This window comes from Charadrius vociferus, unplaced genomic scaffold, assembly GCF_000708025.1.
Source record: "Charadrius vociferus isolate BGI_N301 unplaced genomic scaffold, ASM70802v2 scaffold173, whole genome shotgun sequence".
Lineage (NCBI taxonomy): Eukaryota > Metazoa > Chordata > Aves > Charadriiformes > Charadriidae > Charadrius > Charadrius vociferus.
In genome coordinates, this window is record NW_009648369.1 from 414,606 (window position 1) to 433,391 (window position 18,786).

The following is an 18,786-nucleotide window of genomic DNA, read 5'->3' on the forward strand; positions in this document are numbered from 1 at the left end:
CTCTTCTAAGTACTGAAATTAACAGCATATTGTGCAGAATCTGTTTGTTCTCAGAGTGATAAGACCTATGTTTATAATTGATGCCAAGGAATGGCATGCAGAGAGGCTTTTGCTTATACTTACTGCAATAACACCCAAGGGCAGCTCACTTTCTTACTTGTCCCGTTTGAGGGTCAGGAGCGGAAAAGCGTAGAGTCTTACCTGTGAGAAGGAGTGGATGGGACAAGTGACCCAAAACTGACCAACAGTGTATTCCATCCCCTTTCCCTCATGCTCTGTATAAAAGCTGAGGCACCAAAGGGTCAGCTCTTTTTCTTCAATGGCCGACATCTGAGGAGGACTCTGTTCATCTGCCTTTGATCTTGATCCTGAATCCAGATCCAGAATCCGTTTCCCATCCATCACCAAGTCCAGTCTGGGACTTCCCCAGTGCCAGCCGGTGACATGATATGGTTTTGTATATATTTCATCATTTTCTTTTTATTTTGTTATTAATATTTCATTAAAGTAGTTTAGTTCCTTCTAAACTCATAAGTCTGTCTCTCTCTCTGCTTCTCTCTTTGAAGAGAAGTAGGGCGGAACATCTGTCAGTTGCCCGGTGGAGGGTTCCACCCAAAGCATGACAAATTTATTCGCACCCAACATGGGGCACGAGCAGAGTTCAACCAAAGCTGTGACAGATTGCCTGAATTGCCCAAACCATGACACGATAGGACAAGGAGTAATGGCTTCAAACTGGAAGAAGGTAGATTTAGAACAGATAATAGGAAAAAAATTTTTACTGTGAGGGTGGTGAGGGACTGGAACAAGTTGCCCAGGGAAGCTGCGGATGCCCCATCCCTGGAGGTGTTCAAGGCCAGGCTAGATGGGGCTTGGAGCAAACTGGTCTGGGGGGAGGAATCCCTGCCCATGGCAGGGGGGTTGGAACTAGATGATCTTTAAGGTCCCTTCCAACCTAAACCATTCTATGATTATCTGACCTGGGGTTGTTCAGTCTGGGGAAAAGGAGACTGAGGGGAAACCTTATTGCTCTCTGCAACTACCTGAAAGGAGGTTGTAGTAAGGCAGGAGTAGGTCTCTTCTCCCAAGTAACAACCAATAGGACAAGAAGAAATGGCCTCAAATTGTGCAAGGGGAGGTTTAGGATGGATATTAGGAAAAATTTGTTCACTGAAAGGGTTGTCAAGCATTGGAACAGGCTGCCCAGGGAAGTGATGGAGTCACCATCCCTGGAGGTATTTAAAAGGTAGGTAGGTGTGGTGCTGAGGGATGTGGTTTGGTGATGGATTTGGAAGTGCTAGGTTAACAGCTGGACTTGATGATCTTAAAGGTCTTTTCCAACCTAAATGATTCTGTGATTCTATCATGGAAATAGAGTAAATATGAACAGTGTATTCATGAAATATGGAATATGATCACTGAAATATGATTATTGGATTCATAGCAATCATTGTGCAAGCTATAGTTAATCACCTTCAAGGATTTGAAATCATTGGAGGAAGGATTTCAGCCACATATACTCCATTTACTGGTATTATATGTGACATACAGATCTCAGTGGATTTAATATTTTTAAATGGAGACTGGGAAGTTAAAATTCCTGCACCATTTTTATTAACAACCATACACAGCTCACACACACACATTTCCACCTTACTGGATTTTTTTTGCATTTATCACTCAGGGTGTACAAGCCAACATTTCAATGAGTTGATTAATTTAGGATGTTTGAATTGTCTCAATTTTTATTCATGGCATAGAAAAACTCAGTTTTAGTGGAAAAAAGTAGTCTGTGGTCCTTAATACCTAGGAATGTTTGCACCTGAGGAATTTTATCCATTTCCACTCACGAAGTAAGCAGTGTGTCCAGGTTATCCTCAATGACATCCCAGACAGACTAAGGCATCTGCTTTCAAGAATGACGAGTGAACCAGGGTGCTCAGTGGGCTGGATCCTGCTCCCTGCACAGTCACTGGAGATGAAGGTGCAATATCTCGGCTAATTCAGAATACCAGATGATGTGAACATGGCCCATCTATCTCTCTTTTTTCTGCATTTCTGTCTTTTTCTGTACCTACCTAGGCTCCAGCAGCCCTGGAGAAACCAGGGTCAGATGCCAGTGGCAACACTTTCCAAAATCCCACTTTGAGTGAGGCTTTGATATCCTCCCGTGAAGCCACACCATCTGACTTCTGCCACTGCCCTCATTTGACATTGCCCACTACTTGAACATGTGAACTATTTCAACTCAAGATAGTTTGACAGGCAGGAACTAAGTTATCACATCTTCAACCTTTTCTAGGGAAGAAGGATGAAGCGTAATGTGACTCTTTTCACTAGAATCTGTCCTATTTACAAAGACTTTTCTCTCCTCTTCTATTTCAATCCCATATACACAATTATTAGAAATGCAGATTTATTTCTTCCAAATGTAATTGTGTTCTGCAAACCACTCGAGTGCTGTTGACCATGACTAATGTTAGCTGGCAAGACTCGCAGGGGACGATGCTTTTGGAGGTAGCTAGATCTGCTTGTGGCATTTCCCTTGGAAAAAAAAAAAAAAAGAGAAGCTGAAAAATTATGCATAAAATGTACCTTACAGTCTGAAAAACACTGATTTGCTGTTACTACCTAGAGTAAAAACAAACACACACTGAGAAAAAAGCCTCTTACACGGGAGTCCTTCATTTATAAGAAGGTTATGAGTACATTATAATTGTGGAGAAGCGTTGTGAAAGATTTTTAACCAAGGACTTCCAGGTCACTGTTACCCAATAATTCAAATGAATTAAATTTGCCTTTATTTTACTTTCTTTCTTTATTTTAGACTTTATTTTCCATGTGTGGGTGTCTGAGCACGGGTGAAAGCTCAACTGTTTAAATGTAGGCATCTGCTTTGAGTAAGCTGAGTCACCCTATAGATTCCACTGGTTGCATGACAGACCAAAATTTATAGGAAGTTAATTTTTAAAATTAATATTTACACATATGACTTAAAAAAAGGAGAAATACATGATATTGCCACCCTTTTCTCTTTTTATGTATGAAGGAATATGAACCATTCTATGAATTTATATTAAATTCAGGACATTCCAGTGAAGTATAATTAAGCTAGCTGCAAAAACTGCATATAAAACAACAGTTTTATTAAAAATAATTATTTTATTTATTTAGTATTATATAGCAATTTGCTTGCTATAGAACAACATTTTAATTTCATAAATACTCTTTACAACTGGAGTTCGGTCCATTCTAATATACGATCACTGGACCTGGCTCCAAAATCATCTTTCTGGAAGTCGCTGTTGTTTGACAAGTTAATTATTAATTCAAATGCATAGAAACATGAATATGCTGGCATTTTTATAGTAATTAAATGCCAGTGAAAATTGTTCCCAATATTTTCAAGATTTGGGAAATGGTGACATTTTACAAGAAAACAGAAACAAACCAGCCAATGGTAAGAGTCCAAAGAAAGTGAGAAAACTGATCTACAGCCAAAGCATGAGCTAAGATCACTGGGCTCCAGAAAGCACTTACAGACCTGCCACTGACACTTCTATCAAAACAAACCCATTTCTCAGTAAAGTTGTTAATTTCTGAAAAAAACATCATTTTCTCTGAAATGTTCCCAGGCTAGATTCATGCATTCATTCATTCACTGTTATCCAAAATACAAATGTTCTGGAATTCAGTGTCCCTGCGAGCAAGGTAAGAAAGATCTCCATTTTACAGATAGATAGGTAGGAAATGTAGATGCTTTTCCAAGGTTCAAAGGAAGGCCACATAAGAATCAGCTACTACAAAGTATTTATTCTGTAAAACATGCTTGTTCTAGCATTATTTCATTCTCTAACCACTTTACACACCCTTTTTCTTCTTCAGTCTCACTGTTGGGTGTTGTTACTGTCAAATATTTTAATTGTTCTGGGGTTGTATTTTCTTTTTAAATATTTGTAGAAGGACTTATGAAAGGGAGTGCTGAAAGTTGACTGTGTTGTCTAGACAGGAAGATAATAAATAGCATTAAGAAGAACGCTGATTAGAAATCAGTTTTACTGGCTCCCAAACTTGCCCACTCACGAGTTCACTTCTTTCTGGGGAAGTGCTTTAATGACTAAAAAATATGCAAAAGAAAGACAATATTGATGGCCCTAATGGAGGTTGTTAATCACTCCAGCTTTCCAAACTTGTTCAGGCGACTTGAGAAGCACTAATGTTCCCATCTATCAGCCTTGCTTTACAGCAGAGGTTTAGGCATCAAATGCCCAATTGTCTCCTCAAAACAGACATTCCTAAACTCATGAATACATATTTTTGAAAACTTCATCCACAAAACTCTGAAGTTAAGTAGGAAAACACTTAGAAACTTAGCTACAGAGAAAGACAGTTGAGAGAAGGTGGTAGACACAATTTCTGTCTGTGGGGGAAATGAATTTCAAGGGCCTAAGTAAGATGTAGGAGGTCTGTATCCCACTCTTCATCATAACACGTACACACATGGGAAGATTTAAGGCTCCCTAGACCTCTTTTAATTTATTACTTTCATGCTTGTTAGTGCTCTTCACTGCAAAAAATCGGTTTAAGGAGGGATTTCTTGAATACCTGCATATATATGTATATATATGTCTTTTTGCTCTATAATTTATTGTTTATAGTTGAAAATCCAGCAGCTTTTGCCAAAAATAAGGGACATACTACTGAAAAACTGTGCTATACAAATATATAGTACAGGAAGATAATGGACTTCATGAAGGTCATAGAATGAAGTGGAACAAAAGTAGAACAAGAATAAAACATTCCAAACTGTAATTTGAGCATGATATATGAATGAAATTTAAGGCATATAGCTCTTGTACCCAAAAGTGATCCCAAGTATTGTTTATGTCCACTATTGGAATTTCTTCTTATTTGGAATTTATGAAATGTAAGTGGGTGTTTTGCATTAGCATCTGTGGAGTTCAAATGTAATCCTTATGAAAATCCCCATGAAAATGTATAAATAGTCCTGTTATTTATATCAATTGCATAGAATTTTATGATCAGAACTGTATCATTCATGATTGCACATATCAGAGATCAAGTGAAAAATATAAGCTTTTGGAATGGTACACAGTTCATTATTTTTCTTTTAATCCATAGAGTTTTATAAGCTTTAGAAGGGACTCCAATTAAAATTAGACAACAGCCATCCAACTAAAATGCTTTCAGAACTCAACAAAATGGGTGAATTTCAGTGAATACTCAGCTTTGCAGTGCTTTCCACTGCTCAAGGCTGCACTGCCGAAGTCCTTATTGCTAAAGAACTCTAACAATTCTTTCTGTTAGCTAAAAGACTAAAACATAAAAATGACTGTAAATATTTATCTGTCATTACAGGGACAGATCTCTATAAAGAACAAGATAATCACTGTGTAATATTTATGTATTTATTTCAAATGCAGTAAAGGCTTTCCTCTAAACCTAAAGCAGTGATGGTAGTCTTTCATACTCTTTAAGTGAAGAGCCAATTTAAGTGTAGTTTTCATTTGTTGAGCCTCCCAGATTAGGAATGATTAATAAACTCCCAAGCCTCCCAAATTGTGAGTGTTTAAATAGACATAAAATACTCAGATACAATAGATGGGATTAATTTAACTTTATATGTTTCACATTGTAGATGCCTCCTTTTAAGCCAGTCCCTCAGTCATCTTTGTATTCAATGAAGAGAAATAAGAACTAGGATTCACCTCAGCCCACTATAGAGGTTAAAAACAGTTCAGATGAGCTATAAAAAAAAAAAAATATATATTTATTTCTCACATCTGATAACTCTGTTCAAGTTCAGTGGTTGTTAAAGTCAGCAAACCTGGAATCTGTTGGAGGTCTGTGAGCTGCGGGAGCTCCACCCTTTTATGTAAAACTACAGTGATTCACAACAGAAGAAGGTCTGACTCAGGGATTTCTAAAAGTCAGTGAATTCAATAAATTTCAAGGTCAGCATGGTTTGGGAGGGACAAAGATTTTTATTTGCTGCGGCAGTTTAGTTTACCCCACAACCACTCACCACTGCCACACTTAAACCAGAAAATGTTTAAAAGCTCAACAGCAGACTAAACACTGCCTTTTTATAAGAGATTGGTGGTGTTAGCAAGGTGTCAGGCACCAAGGTAATACTGAAGAAAGCTGCACTTATGGCTCCCATAAGACACTTATAATTAATGTACGGTAACAGTATTCTCCATAAGAGACCCCATTCAATGCATTAAGGCATTTTAACGAGCAAAATGCGTGAACTTTCCAATTTGCTGCCAGATTAAACCTTACTTTAATTTGATACCCATGACTTGTCCCTAAATAGACCCTTTTCTCATCCAGATTCTTATGCAAAGTTAGCACCATGTAACAAATTTGCATATGTCACAACAGCTACTTTAAAAAGTCACATTGCTCTGGCACGCAGACTTAACGAAGGACAGATGACAAAAAATGTAGGACCTGCTTTACCATTTCATAAGCAAAACAAACAAAACTAAGCTCTTGATGGAAACTCAGAAGAGTTTTAGACTCAGCTACCATGCCAGTAGATTCCCAATGAAATTTCTAAGTAGTCCAGTGTTATCACCATGCACTAGAATCAAATATGGTGTGCTCTAAACGTGGTTACCTCTGCCTTGGACTTGCTGTATCCAGAGCAATAAGTTAATATAGGAGATGATCTGCCTAACTATGAGGCGCAGCAGATCCATTCATTCCCAATGCTTGTCAAGGTTCTCTGAGTAATTTTGTCATGGGATTATCCCAGAGACAGAGGACTCAATCCTCCTGCCTATAATTAATGCATGAGGGTTTAGCTGAGAAGCCTTCTTTGGCCGGCATATGGTATGTCCCAAGGAAAAAAAAAAACATGCAGGAGTTTTACAGGTGCATGCATTTCCCATCAGTGTTTAACATGGTGGATAGAGACTTAATCTAACATGTGGAGGATGAGCAATGATGCTCTTGTTTTCAGTAACTAAGACAGGACACTGTAATCACATGCAAAAACACATACGTCCATGGATGACTTGCCCAAAGATGCAGATTCTGCTAAGACTGTTAAGAGTCACATGAAATATTTCAAAGCACTGCTTCAAGAAAAAACTCCAGAAACATCAAAATTGCCCCTTTGTCCTCAAATTCACTGCAGTGGTTTTAAGTTAAAAAAAAACCAACAACAAACAAAAACAAAACAAACAAACAAACAAACAACAAACAAACAAAAAAACCAAACAAAACAACAACCCCCAAACAAACAAAAAAACCCCACAAAACAGCAGACCCTTGAAGCAGAAAGAGTGGTCCCCTTTTGTGAGTGCTTACCTTACCTCTAGCTTTTAACTCTCCTGGACTGTTTTTTTTATTCCTCTTACAGATGAAGTACATGTTTGTACTCATAGGAGGACAATACAGGAGAACCACAAAATTGTCCACTGCTACAAGTGTGCAACCAGAAATAAGCCTTCCTTGATTTTCTGTCATATGGCATCCAGCCTCAAGCGCTTGTTTTAATCTCTGTCACTTTCCCAAGTGCATCCAAATGTTCATGTCTTTGTTCTCCTTCCTGTGACGTTTCTCTTGTTTTCCAACTGAACTTCTGCTACTGGAAGCTTTGTGGCCTGTGCTGCATAGCACTCTGAAGAAGCTTCATCTGTTTCTGCAGCATTAACTCCCAGTGCTGTTGCAGTGCTGGTCTCAGGCACTGACTCTAATCATAGGATTAAGTGTAGGCAATAAGCAGCAAGCAATACTTTCAGCAGATTCACTTTGTGAGAAATCACACACATCTGGGTCAAAGTGACCTGACAGTTACTTCTACATGCCATCTGTTTCTGGATAACACACACACTGTTTCTCAGTGCAATATTAACCCTTCTCCTCATGTTTCATTCACTATCTTAGATTGCTATTTGATAGGGCATTTTGCAAAGGCCCAACCCTGTAAAAGCCTTGGCCCTCGGAGGGCTCAAAGACACAATAAATTTTACTGTCTCAGGGAAGAGAGCCTATCAGTGCATTCTTATCAATGGCATCATTAAGAATATTATATAGAATCACAGAATTATTGGGAGGGACTCATAAGGATCAGCAAGTCCAACTCCCTGCTCCTCACAGGACTACCTAAAACTGAACTACATGACTAAGAGTGTCATCCAGATGCTTCTTGAACTCTGACATCATTAGCATCTTCACATTTCAAAAGAAGCATGAACATTCATCCTGTTCAGAAGACAGGCAATATCAAAACACTATCGAAAACGGTAACAGTTTATTTACTCTTATCATTCACCTTGTCTCAACTCCTCCTGGACCTGTAATCCCCAATGCTTCTGCCTTCATTTTCTTGGTGTTCCGCTTGACACTCCACAACCAACAGCTTTCCTAAAACATTGTCGTTGCCAAGCTTTTGTTTTTAGGCAGCACTTGAATTAAGCCTGTTCTGAATTGTGTTTCACAAAATTAATGGGAATATGTGTATGCCATCTCCTAGTGGTTTCTGAGCTGCAGGCTATAGGGTAATGGCTGCAATTACAAAGGGAGCATTTATCCTCCTTTTATCATTTTACTGTTGACACTGATAGCAGTGGACATTGGCCTGTGGAGGATAGCTTTTATAAAGTCCTCTCGTCAGGACCTGGCCCCACCAGGCTATGGCTACAGCATTGAGATGTCAGTACTTGCAGTACCACGATAAAGCCAGCACGGTATTCTATGTGTTGTTCATTTTAGAAGTTTCATATTCCTGAAATATTCCTCAATATTTCAGATTCACCTTTTTTAATATATCTTTAGCTGAAATCACATCTCTTCAAACAGCAGCTGTTCAAGATGTATTGCTATTTTCCCTGTGTCATTCTTACTACCAATATACCTGGTAAGGACAAATAAAAAAGAATTTAAAAATGAGATTCCATGCCTTTAGTTTTCTGGAACCACTGTGTCTTAAAGGGAGGGTGCCAGGGGGATGGGAACAGTCTTTTTTCAGTGGTGCCCAGTGATAGGACAGGAGGCAACGGGTACAAACTTGAACATAGGAAGTTCCATCTTAACATGAGGAAGAACTTCTTTACTTTGGGGGTGGCAGAGCACTCGCACAGGCTGCCCAGAGAGGTTGTGGAGTCTCCCACACTGGAGCGATTCAAAACCCACCTGGACGCCGTCCTGTGCAACTGTTGTAGGTGACCCTGCTCTGGCAGGGGGGTTGGACTGGATGATCTCCAGAGGTCCCTTCCAACCCTGACCATTCTGTGATTCTGTGATTCTGTGATTCTGTCTGCTGACCCAGCATGCATTGCACTGGGGCTGCTGTGGGGAGCAGGAATTAACCAGGAATTAAAATGGGATCACAAGTGTTTCACCAAGTGAAACAGCTTTGGGGAAAGAGAAACAGAATGGGGAAAGCAGAGAGTCAGGGGGTCAGGATGTATTTTTGGATCGGTTGGCTATGATGGCAAAGTCATGGCAGCTAGCACAGTCCCTGGCCTTCTCCATAGGCGGTGATTTGTTTCCTTTCCTGCTCTGCAGCACCAGGTTGCCACACTGCCACTCTTGATGAGGCTGCTCTGTAATCAGGGTCGCAGAAATACGGGCTGCATATAGGTTAAATAAAACCCTTTAAAATGAGAACAAAAACAGAATGAAGCTCTCCAAACAGTGTAGCCGAGGAGGTGGGGATATGTGTGATACATGCAGGAACCACTGTGTGGGAACAGAAGGAGAAGGCATGTATTTCTGAAGCCATTTTTACTATGAAAAGTAACATTCTGTGAACCCACCCTCTCCTTAAGCATCCCATTCAACCAACTGGTGCTACAGCGCACCAGGTTTGGGGCTTGTTCTTTTTCTCACCATCCTTGTATGTGTGTTCTACAGTTTCTACATCTTTCTTCAAGCCTGTGTTTGTACTTTGCATGTTTTTCTGTGTTTCTATCAGCTGTCTTGTCTTGTGTCTTATTTTTTCTCTCCCTCATTTAGTTTCTCTTCTGTCTTCCTGGCTTGCTGCGTTCTCCTGGCTTTCTTCCAGCTTTGCAGCAGTATTTGTCCTCACAGCATCTTGCAAGGTTCATTGTGCATCTAGGTCTTTTTTTCCTAATTTATTAAAAATCCTAGGTTTTCCTTTTAGACCATTCAGACTTTGTTTCTGAGTGCAACATTTTCAAGTATACAACTGAAACACTCCCACCAACATCTGTTCACCTATTAAAAATGCTGCATTTTGCCATTCAGAATAAAAGCTTTTCTCTGTAGAGATGCTGTATAGAAAAACACAATTCTGCTAATAAGAAATAGAAGAGCAGAAAATTTCTCTAGGGGAAACAACTCAGCTAAAACCAAAGATACAAAATATAAATATATCTCTCCAGCCTTGGATCACCAACAATAAGATGGGACTTGGAAGAGAAAATGAGAAACATCCTTCAATTAACTTTTAACATAAAAAAAAAAGGTAACTATTTTGATAACAGAGCTATAAAAACTCTTGTTTCTATGATGAAAATTTTCATGACCCTTAGTAATAAATGGAATTAGTTCATAGCATCCTCTGGAGTAGACAGACATTGGACACAATCCAGTTTCCTAAATACACGCAGCTAAATGGACTCCTCATTTTGGGTCCTGTAGGACAGCCCACCCGACTCCGACTGCTGCTTCAGAAAAGTACTGGTTTCTTTTAAGTCCCATGTCCTACCTGCCAGCCCTGTGCAGATGTCTAGGATACTCAGTGGTGCCTTCAGTCATGCATTGCATGTCCCATGCCTAAGCTTAGACAGCTGAGGCAAACCTGTATTGTTAAACATATTTTGTACCATATACAGAAGACCCAGAGAAGATTAAAACTAAGTCTTCCACAGATGAAGTCAAGCTGCCCTTACATAAACATCCAGTGTGATCTGAGATGCCCTGGACACTTCGCATCTGCTCCCTCTTTTGTCCCATGTCTTATCTGCCAGCCCCATCCACATGGATGTCTTGGGTACTTCGGGCTGTCTCAGATGGCACCTCTGTTTACACAACCAGGCCATACTCACTAAGGTGCAATCACCATAACTAATTAAGACAACTAAATTGAGATCCATGTTTAAAGGCATGCAGCTGTGTCAGCTCCTGTTACAGTCAATGGATGTCTAATCAATACAGTCAATGGCACACAAAGAGTGATTCAGCTCTCCCAAAAGGAGGCACCTACTGACTCATCTTCTGAATTACCCTCTTTGCTCTGCTGGCTAGATTGATTACGTCTCTGCTCAGACACTTGGTTTCCATATAGATGTTTACATGCAGACCCTTGTATTGTGTTGTCTGAACTTCAGACTGAACCCTGCCACAGACGCGATCAAGCACACTAAATATCTCATTGGTTAAATTCCAGAAAAGAGAGACTTTCAAATCCTAGACCTGACTCAGAAATTTGGAGTGAAGTGGCACATCAGGGCTCAGCTCAGTCATAGATACAGAGGCGTCTAATGCCCTTTGAGATGTGCTAGGGTGTCCAAAGATTGCCAGGGGGAGCTGGCAGATGTGACATTGAACCTACAGGAGACCTGTTTGTTTTGGGGTGACAACCTCAGGCCAGGCAGGATAACTCTAGTCACCTCAGCTGGGACTAGACGCCTATACTCAGTGCAAACGCACCATGACCACCTCAAGAAGTCTATATTAAATTACACAATTATAATGAGTACCACATCTCAGTTTTGACCACATCACAATCCTTCCTCTCCTCAGTAAGCACATGAAACTGTACTGCTCTGACATTAGAAAGCTCTCTTGGAGGAAGTTGCAGAGTTTCCCACTACAATAATTTACAATTAAGAATGCTTTTTGTTTTGGTTTTTTATTTGTTTCTACAATGAGTCGTGAGGATCATATGATCTCAAACTACACTTCAAACATCCCGACTTCACCTGAGGCTGGATGTGCAGCTGTGCTCCTTTTTTTTTTTTTTTTTTTTTTTTATGGACTAACAATTGTAAGTATTTTCTTTGCTTTCTTGCCTTCTTTGATGATGTGAGCCTTCCTGTTTCTTTGGTGTTCTCCATGTTTTCCCATTCATATCTTTATTTCCTTTCTAAAACATTGTGCCATGTCCCCAGTGAGCACCTCTCCAGTCTGTCCTCCATATTTTCCATTCAAATTGGGGGTTATCCTCCTGCCCAATCTAGGTGTTTGTTCCTTTCTGATATTTCTATTCCCAAGCTTTCCTGTCAGCAAGTTGAAATCCACAGATGACATTAAGCGCTCAGGTATAACACAATCACCTCTCTGCAAATATGCTGTTAATGGAGCATAAAATGTACTCGATACAATGCGTGTATTCCTTGGATCCTAGATAAGTCCTATGACAGGCACGTCAGCATTGGCACTGAGGCTAGCAAGCAGTTACAAGAAACCCGGTTAAATTCTGAGCATGATGTAGTGCTCCATGTCTCTTTCACTTTCTGGAAAATAAACAATTATGGCCAAAATCCAGCCACAAGATGTTATTGCAGAATTAGATATATCTTGAATTTATCATTGCTGACAGTGGCTGAGCTTTTCCACACCAAGGTCTCACTATTCCTAAACTTGTGAAACAAAGTAATATTTGTACAAATTCAGTACACCTATACAGTAGGGCCGATTGATTATTTCTCACTATAATGAAACCACAATAATAAAAAAATCCATCTGTATTCCTAGGAAATATTCAGCTTCTTTTAAAAAAAAGTTTTTCTCTTTGGCTCCCAATTTACCAGCATCATTTTTCCAGATGTAGGTGACCTGGTCATCCATTGTGTTGAACTTTTTCACCTGCTAACTGTCCTCATTTTGAGTCTATGTGAGTCAACAATCTCTGAAGATGCGCTTACATTTAAAATGTTCATTCTGCTTTCTGAGTTTTTCGTGTTCTAATGGAATATTTCCATCTTGAACATCTTGGCCAGGTGAAGTCTTTAGCACTACAGATACGAGCTGGTGGCCCTTCTCAAGCCAATTGCAAATGACTAGACAGCTTTGATCTCCTTAGGGAGAGAACTTTGAATAATTACTTACTTCAGCCCTCTTAATTTTTGAAGTAAAAGAAAGGCTTATCTTGGACTCCAGGACTGGCAAAGCAGACCCAGACGCTGAGCCCTGAGGAGTTAAGAACACCGGTTTGTTCAGCTGGAATATTTTCCTTTGACTTCCTTTGTACTGCAGAGAATATACTCCTGAGCTAGCTCAAGCTAGAGGGAAGATAATAAGTAGGGATTTCTTTGTTAGAAGCAGCATTTATTTCAGTGAGGTTGCTGGTAGAGTGAGATACTACTCAGTTTTCACGTGGTGGCAGAATCCAGCCACAGGGTGCGACGCCTCTTACCTTGGAAAGGCTTATGCCTTTCTCATGTCAGATGTTATTTATGGCTGCGGTCTATTTGGCCTCAGTGTTTTGACACGTGTGAACATATGTTTGCAATTGTAACAGTCGGAGAACCAGGCCTTAGATGATGAAGAACTGGAAATCACAAATAAAACTTTGCTCAGTAAAGCCACGGCCATCTGAGAGAGGTGACCCTGGGAAGGACGGAGCACAGATCTGGCTGCAGTGGAAGTGAAGGACAGTGAGTGCCCCAGATATGCCTCTGGGAATAGTCACACTTGTCCTGCAAAGCTGGAACATTCACTGATCTCCCCCATCCTTTGCCACCCATGTGTTGGCAGGAGTCCCTGCTCTGCTGTTGGCATGGGGGAAGTGAGAGTTTATAATCTGCTTTAGCACAAAATCACCTCAGTCAGCTGCAGGTCCTGCTGCTGTAGTTGAGCTAACCTGTCCATCAAAGGAGTGATAGATCCCATAGCTCAGCTTTAGGGTGAACAATAGGATGGCAGCAAATTGAGGGATTTTTTGCAGCTGTAGCATGACAGCAGAGGGAATGGGAGGTGTTATTCAAGGGCTGGGGCATGGAGTTGAGAGCTACATAACAGTAAAATTAAGCAGAAACAATACATCAAACTAATTACTAAATTGTAATGAAACATGAACACTTTGATGTCCTTTGATTTATGCTTGTCAGAATGTAAAGTTTGACAAATTATCTCTTCTGCTTATGCCACATGTGGAGCTGTGGCTATGGTAATTTATGACTATTAGCACCCAATGAAAAGTACTTGAAGGGCCCAGTCCTTCCACAGCTTGGAAACTATGGAAATAGGTGCCCAGAAATACCTGAGAAGCAGGTGTAAGAAGGATTGCATGGAGAAACACGAGCCAGACCTTATATTTGACTTTTTGCCAGTGTTGGTGGGAGGATTTTGCTGTCCTGCCTGAGCACAGTGCATAATCAAAGTGTGGGAAGCACTGGGATACAGAAAAGCCCTCAGGTATCCGAAATATTAGATTAAATAATGTCAGCACAATTTGCATTTTAAACATCTTTATGGGGACTCTCTGGCTTTTGAATTGCTATATTGGATAACAAAATAGACTAAATTATATGTCTTACTGTGCAGCAGTCCAGTTGTTCATCTCACTGATTAAAGGGGGCTTCTTCCTTTCCCTTTTTCACTCAAAAAAAAAAAAAAAGAAAACATGCAATTTAATTTTTAGTATCTTCAAATGAGTGTTTCTTCAAATGTGAAATCCTTTGTCGTAGCCAAGGAAAAAAATTATCTTACGAAAACATGCATTTCAGCCATGTTCTTATTCATTTTTGAATGATTGCAAATTTCACTTTTAGCATTTTTTAATTGGAGTGTAATGGTGCACCGCTAGATTTTATAACCTTGCAGTCTGACTTTTATCACCTTTTATCATTTTTCTTAAACGTCGAATCCAGCAGGAGATATGGCTGTTTCTATTAAGACCGAATTAGACCCATGGATGGATGAGAATAATGTTAAATACACATTAAAAATCAGCAGGGCTCAATGAGCTCATGGTGTAGATTCCTCCATCATACTATTCTATGTCTCTCTGTATTTGCAAGTTGTACCTGTGTCCAACAGTTGAAGCGACACCAGTTAACCACTTGGCTCTACTAACACCTAATGTGAAATCTATATTGGTGTTTAACAATCCAAAAAGATTGGATTTCACCTTATAAGATTTTGTTTTGCTTTCAAAAGGTTCATTTCACCCAGTAAAATTTACTGTAAAGTGCAGGACTGCCTATGTTGTAATCAGTATATTCACATCTTGGGACTGTGCATAGCACCATCGCTTTCATGAACCTCAGTGTACCTACAGATTGCTTAAATTTAGTTTTCCAGAGACAGTAAGTGCTTTGCAACTTTAATAATTCCAGAAATCATCTGAATTTACTTCAGCCCTCACAGATTGATATTGGAGGTAGTTTTTGCATAAAAGTCCCAATGTTTTAGATGGGAGGTAATCACTATACTACGCAGAGGGAGGTGCTCTAAACTTAATCAGTAACAAGTCAATTAAAATGAAGTAAAGCTATTCAGAATTAGCTTGCAATGCTCTCAAATGTTACCATGGAGAGGCAAATGGAAACAGAAAACAACATTCATAGGTTTTCTAGACACATATTTTCTCTTATAGGTGGCTTAATAATTGGGAAATGTCACAAATAGATTTGAGTAGGGAGCAAAGTTAGTCAACTTCCACAAGGAAGTTGAGTTGCTAACTGTTTTTTATTGTTGCTCTTCTGGTTAGGAGAAAAAAATACCACAAAAACGTAAGTCTTCTGCATAAGATCCATGTAACTGTTTAGAGTCTTTATAGTGTAAATACTATCTTTTTTTTATGCTACATATTTTAAAATATAATTTTAAAACATTTGACATAGATGGAAAAAGTAAAATATTTTCATCCTGTTTTACCTTTAAAATACCAAACCAGATAGATAGTTTTCAGAATATTGTAGATACTTCCCTTTATACTGAATGGATACAACACTCACTTTCACTGAAACTTAATTTCTTAGCTGAAAATGATCATGCAAAAATTTCCAAAGCCACTTGAACCCCAATAACTGTGAGAATTCAGAGAGGTAGATACATGAATACAAAACCAGCTGCAGTCGTTCCTGACCTTTACCTGTTTGTTTCTACCATTTTTTTTTCACCCATGCCCACAACACCTAGAATGAGGTATTTCAGCTCTGCATTGCCCTGGATTTTTTCCTGGTTAGAGACAAACAGACTCACTCACTGAGCTTGTGGCCCTTCTTCACTACATCTTCACTACATCTGCTCTGGAGAGTGTCCAGATCTTGGGAATGGGCTTCAGCTCTGCTTGGCAGCAAGGAAAAAATTAACAAGGGCTGTGTCAAGTTGCTATCACCTAACAAAGCCTACATCTCGGTCTGAAAATGCCATCTTCGTGCTTCTGTTAGTGCCTTACTGCAAGACATCAGAAGAAGCTTCCCTACCTTGGAGGACACACTGTGATTTGACTTTTTGTCAAAGTCCTGGGTATACTTCAGTATTCTTTTTTCAGAGTCGGTTGCATGATCTTGTGTATCTGAAGAAGACCATGAGAGTATCCGTGGTTCCCAATGAAAAGGCACTGGTGCAAATCAAACCCACTACCAGCCATTATGGGCTTCCTTTAGGCTGTCAGAAATGTCTGGGAGCAGGAGGCTTTCAGGTTAATGTGGGATCTTGACATATGTCCTGGTTCGAGGTAAAACAGAACCTACAGAACAACGTGGTTCTTCACTAAGCTGTGTTTCTCAATAACATGTTCACATTCAAGTCAGCCAGCCTTAATTTTGCCTAATCCACTTTGCCTATTTCTAATTATGCTGCCTGGAACTTCATAAAGCAACTGAACATCTGTGCCATTGCAATGCCTCCCAGCTGTCCCCACCTTTGTTTGACCCTGTCATAGGCTGGTACCATACGTACAGGAGTGGAGAAGGGAGGCAGAGGTGCATCGTGCGAGCTCGTACTGACTCCAGCAGGATGCACACACAAAATGCAGGCTGCCCGTGCACAGAATGGTCGGTAGGAATTTTACCAAAGACTTAAAAAAAAAAAAAAAAAAAGTAATTCACGGGCTGCACATTGACCCAGAGCAGACCCAAGCTGAAGAGCTCAGGAAATAAACGAGGGCTGAAAATTAGCCACGATTAAACATCCCATCTGATGCTTTATTGACTGCAAGTAGATATGCCAGATTTTATGTTAGCAGTAACCCTGTGGCACAGTAAACAACAAAACAGTAATTGCAAAAGGTACTTGTGCTTGAAGCCAGCCAGCTCACCTTCCACAGTGGTGGGCACTGACTGAGAAGGAAGACAGCAGTGTCATGAAATGGATGTGTTGATTCACAGGTTAGCTCATGCACTGGCAAGATTGACACTCCGCTTCTGCTTCTTCAACAGACTTTCTGTAACCTTTAATATGTTGTTTGAGTCTTATTCAAAGTCCTTTGAAGTCACTTTGAAAAGATGACTGAGAGCTGAGACTGGAACTCATAGCTATAGCTAGGAGGATTTATTTTCTTTTTACCACGTGCATCAGGGGAAAAGAGATACACTCATCACTGACTTCAAGATATGAATTAAAAAAAAAAAAAGAAAAAAGGTTGAGGTGGAAAAGGAGAAAAAATATCACTCTATCCTTGTGTCTGACTGCTCACCAACTGATGGTCGACAGCTGATCTCAGAAAAAAAAATTAAGCCAGTGTTGCCCCATTTCAGCCACTGCTTTGCAAAAGCCCAGTTACTCTCATGAATAAAGCCTGCATGAAACATTTTTGTAACCTGTCCAAACAGCCCAAATCAATTACATTAGTGGAGTGCTGTCATGTAGAAATACTCTGTAAGCCTGATCTGTAGGTTGAACCACAGCCACGGCAGCTCTGGAAGTGAGAAGAAATCTCCTGTCCTTGCCTGCTTCGTGATGTAAAAAAGAGCCCAGACATCTGAGCTGGGATCAATGACCTGTACTATTTTTAAGATTTGAAGGGAGGTTAGAGGCTTTTTTAGGATTGGAATATGACTGTGTTGTAAAGGAAGGTAAGTTTATGATTGAAAGATGTGTTCCAGCTTTGTCTGAAACAGAAAATATTTCTATTTTGGGGGAAAAAATGGTAGTTTTCACTGCAGCAAGAGCTTGTATTCATTCTAATAGAAACTTCCTTCTTCAGGATAATTTCTACTTATGTTCAGATATTTTACATATTCGACAATGTTTAAAATCGTTGAGACAAACATCTGGTTAAACAGAGTCCTAAACAAGGTTTTTTGCCCTATAGGCTCACAGACAGATGAGGAAATCTCTACTCAATCCCAAAGAGAGAGAGAGGGTTAAAACATTTTTGACTTAGAGACCTGAAGTCTGCTTTTGAATATTCTTGTTCGGTTCAGCAAGTTGCATGTGCTATTAGTTTTAATGATGCTATTAGACCAGCAGAGGCCGTCATCCATTACTGTGCATCTCTAACAGAGTAAGAGACCCGTGCACGCTGGCTATGTCACCCTGAACAAAAGCACCTCTGCACTAAAGCCCTCCTCCCTGCTGCAGACCTCAGCTAGCAGAGGAGACAGGAAGAATGGTGAAAGTATGTATCTTTTAAGGAACTGGCTGAAAAACTAAGATTTCTCAATTGTAAGTAATGCAGAAGATAACCGAGAATATTCCTCAGCTCGTAGCCACTACCTGGTCATTTTGCCTTGAGATATATAAAAGTGATAAAATAGACTTCCCTAGGCTAATTCTCTTACCCAAGTTGAACGCGAAAAGAAAATACGATACTTTGGCTCTTCTTACTGGTTCCTGAGCCTTTGCAGACTCTAAGGGTGTCTGCACTCATTATGGGATACAGATAACCCA